Source organism: Lolium perenne, chromosome 4 (assembly GCF_019359855.2).
Source record: "Lolium perenne isolate Kyuss_39 chromosome 4, Kyuss_2.0, whole genome shotgun sequence".
Lineage (NCBI taxonomy): Eukaryota > Viridiplantae > Streptophyta > Magnoliopsida > Poales > Poaceae > Lolium > Lolium perenne.
Window position 1 is genome coordinate 253,940,751 of NC_067247.2, and position 3,976 is coordinate 253,944,726.

The following is a 3,976-nucleotide window of genomic DNA, read 5'->3' on the forward strand; positions in this document are numbered from 1 at the left end:
AAGTACATATTCAATACCACAATAGTTTTTAGGCTATTTGTCCCATGAGCTATATATTGCAAAGGTAGAGGATAGAAATTTAAAGGTAGCACTCAAGCAATTTACTTTGGAATGGCGGAGAAATACCATGTAGTAGGTAGGTATGGTGGACACAAATGGCATAGTGGTTGGCTCAAGGATTTTGGATGCATGAGAAGTATTCCCTCTCGATACAAGGCTTAGGCTAGCAAGGTTATTTGAAACAAACACAAGGATGAACCGGTGCAGCATAACTCACATAAAAGACATATTGTAAACATTATAAGACTCTACACCGTCTTCCTTGTTGTTCAAACTCAATACTAGAAATTATCTAGACCTTAGAGAGACCAATTATGCAAACCAAATTTTAGCAAGCTCTATGTACTTCTTCATTAATAGGTGCAAAGTATATGATGCAAGAGCTTAAACATGAGCACAACAATTGCCAAGTATCACATTGTTCAAGACATTATACCAATTACTTACATGTAGCATTTCCCGTTTCCAACCATATAACAATTAACGAAGCAGTTTCATCCTTCGCCATGAACATTAAAAGCTAAGAACACATGTGTTCATACGAACCAGCGGAGCGTGTCTCTCTCCCACACAAGCATGAATTTATTCAAACAAAAAAAAACAAAAGCACACAGACGCTCCAAGTAAAGTACATAAGATGTGACCGAATAAAAATATAGTTTCAAGAGAAGGAACCTGATAATTTGTCGATGAAGAAGGGGATGCCTTGGGCATCCCCAAGTTTAGACGCTTGAGTCTTCTTGAAATATGCAGGGATGAACCACCGGGGCATCCCCAAGCTTAGAGCTTTCACTCTTCTTGATCATATTGTATCATCCTCCTCTCTTGACCCTTGAAAACTTCCTCCACACCAAACTCGAAACAAACTCATTAGAGGGTTAGTGCATAATCAAAAACTCACATGTTCAGAGGTGACACAATCATTCTTAACACTTCTGGACATTGCCCAAAGCTTCTGAAAGTTAATGGAACAAAGAAATCCATCCAACATAGCAAAAGAGGCAATGCGAAATAAAAGGTAGAATCTGTCAAAACAGAATAGTCCGTAAAGACGAATTTTATTGAGGCACCAGACTTGCTCAAATGAAAATGCTCAAATTGAATGAAAGTTGCGTACATATCTGAGGATCACTCACGTAAATTGGAATAATTTTCTGAGTTACCTACAGAGACTTAGGCCCAGATTCGTGACAGCAAGAAATCTGTTTCTGCGCAGTAATCCAAATCTAGTATGAACCTTACTATCAAAGACTTTACTTGGCACAACAATGCAATAAAATAAGATAAGGAGAGGTTTCTACAGTATTAACAACTTCCAAGACTCAAATATAAAACAAAATTACTGTAGCAAAATAAACACATGGGTTATCTCCCAAGAAGTTCTTTCTTTATAGCCATTAAGATGGGCTCAGCAAATTAAATGATGCACTCACAAGAAATAGTATTTGAAGCAAAAAGAGAGCATCAAGAGGCAAATTCAAAACACATTTAAGTCTAACCCACTTCCTATGCAAAGGAATCTTATACACAAATGAATTCATGAAGAACAAAGTGACAAGCATAAGGGGATAAAACACGAGTAACTTCAAGATTCTCAACATAAAGAGGGGAAACTTAATACTATTAAGATGCATATAACCATGTTTCCCTCTCTCATAATATCTTTCAGTAGCATCATTGATGAAATCCACAATATACCCATCACTTAAAACATTCTTATCATGGCTCATATGCATAGAAGTATCATTAATTTTGGCATAAGAAGAGTTCTTCTCATTAATAGTAATTGGAGCAAGATTATTATCAAGAATTTGAACATGGTAAACAAGTTGCATATCAAGGGAATTATTTTTGGTAATCCAATCATGACTATGACAAGTTTCATAAGGATAGTTATAACCTATATCATAGCATTCTTTATAATAATCATCGAAGGTCGGAGGCACAGTGTCATCATAAGAAATAGAATAGTTATCTTTCACAGTCGGTTTATCCGTGACCATACTATCATTGTTATTAGAAGGAGATGTATCAAACACATAATGATCAGTAGCAAAAGGATTTTCAAACACCTCTTCCCCAAGCTTAGAGATTTCTATATCATTATGGGAGGAAGCATGGATAGCACTGATAATATGGCAATTATTATCATCATCATTTTCAGAATTAATTTCCCAGAGATTTGCAATATCAAAAGTAGTGTGCTCATTCAAATCATGATCACTAATGTATGTAAAGGGCATAGGAAGATCATTGTATTCAGATTCATTATCATAATAATCATTAGGAGCAACATACTTACGGTTACCTAGCGTTATCTCATTCACGCGGGGATATGCCGTTACCTCTTTCTTTTTATTCTCCTTCTTCTTCTTCTTCTTCTTCGTTCCCTTCTTCTTCTTCTTCTTCTCTTCCTTCTCCTTGTTCCCTTCTTTAGGAGGAAGAGGCTTGAAGGGTGGCTTGTCCGCATATCCTGATTTACTTTCAGAAACAATAGAAGAAACTTGGGAGGATTCCTCCTTTTCATTAATTAGTTCAAAACACACAGCGGTCCTATCATATTTTGGCAAGGTGTCATCTTCTAAAATATTTTGTATGTAAGTATTTGTATGGCTATTATCAATGCAATAAGAAAAACACCCACGCAGGACGTCATCAATATCAAGATCACTCATATGTAACAAAGAGATTTTTCTTGAGAGCTCTTCACACCACAAAAATAAAGTAAGTTCATCATGCTGATTAGGAGTAATTGCATCATCACAATACCAATTTGTAGCACTCATGGGGTTCAAATTATCATTGGAGGAGCATTGAAAATTAAAATGACCCACTCCATGGCAAAGTTCGCAAATAAAAGGATAGAGGGCACACACTTTTTTACCAAGATCATCTAGAGCCCTAAACCACTTCCTAGTTTTTTCATTAATATGATGGATACAATATTCATCCTTGATTTGATTAATTCCACAAGGTCTATGCATTCCACAAAAATTAACATGCTTATAGGAAATAGCATCCTTAGGAGTTTGAGCATGCTTATTGCAATCATTAACAACAATTTCATTCTTCATGCAAGCCTCTTTAAAAGGTTCATGATACTTATCAAAATTCTTCTTAGGCAATTCAAAATGAGAAGCAAAGACTTTATAAAAATTTGCAGCAACTTGAGAGTCAAGACCATAAGTAGCACTCATATCTCGAAATTTATCAGTATCCATAAAAGCTTCAATGCATTCATAATCATAATTTATACCTGACTCTTCACCTTTGTTGTTCTCCCATCCTTCAGCGTTCTCCTCAATCCGATCAAGAAGATCCCACTTAGCTTCAACCTCCTTGCTTGTGAAAGATCCCTCCAAACAGGCATCCAGATAGTCTTTGTGTTGTCCTGAAAGCCTCGCATAAAAATTGTTAACAATAACATTACGGGGGAGCTTATGAATGGGACATTTGAGCATTAGTGACTTCAATCTCCCCCACGCTTGAGAAATACTCTCTCCATCACGAGGATAAAAGTTATAAATGTAATTCCTATTGATATGCACTTCATGAGGAGGATAAAATTTTGAATAAAAGAGAGATACAATTTCCTCCCAACCAAGAGAATGACTATTCTCCAACAATTTATACCAATGCGCCGCTTTACCAGACAGCGAAACAGAGAATAGCTTCTTCCTTACTTCATCCATAGAGATACCTGCACACTTGAATAACCCGCATAATTCATGCAAAAACAGTAAATGATCTCCAGGATGGACAGTTCCATCCCCTTCATAGCGATTATCCATAACATGTTCAATAATTTTCATGGGTATCTTGAAAGAAGTACTTGCAGTAGGTGGATTTAAAATATCAGAAGCATCATTAGAGTTATCGCATATGGGAGATAAAGCATTATCAGAGCAAAATATTT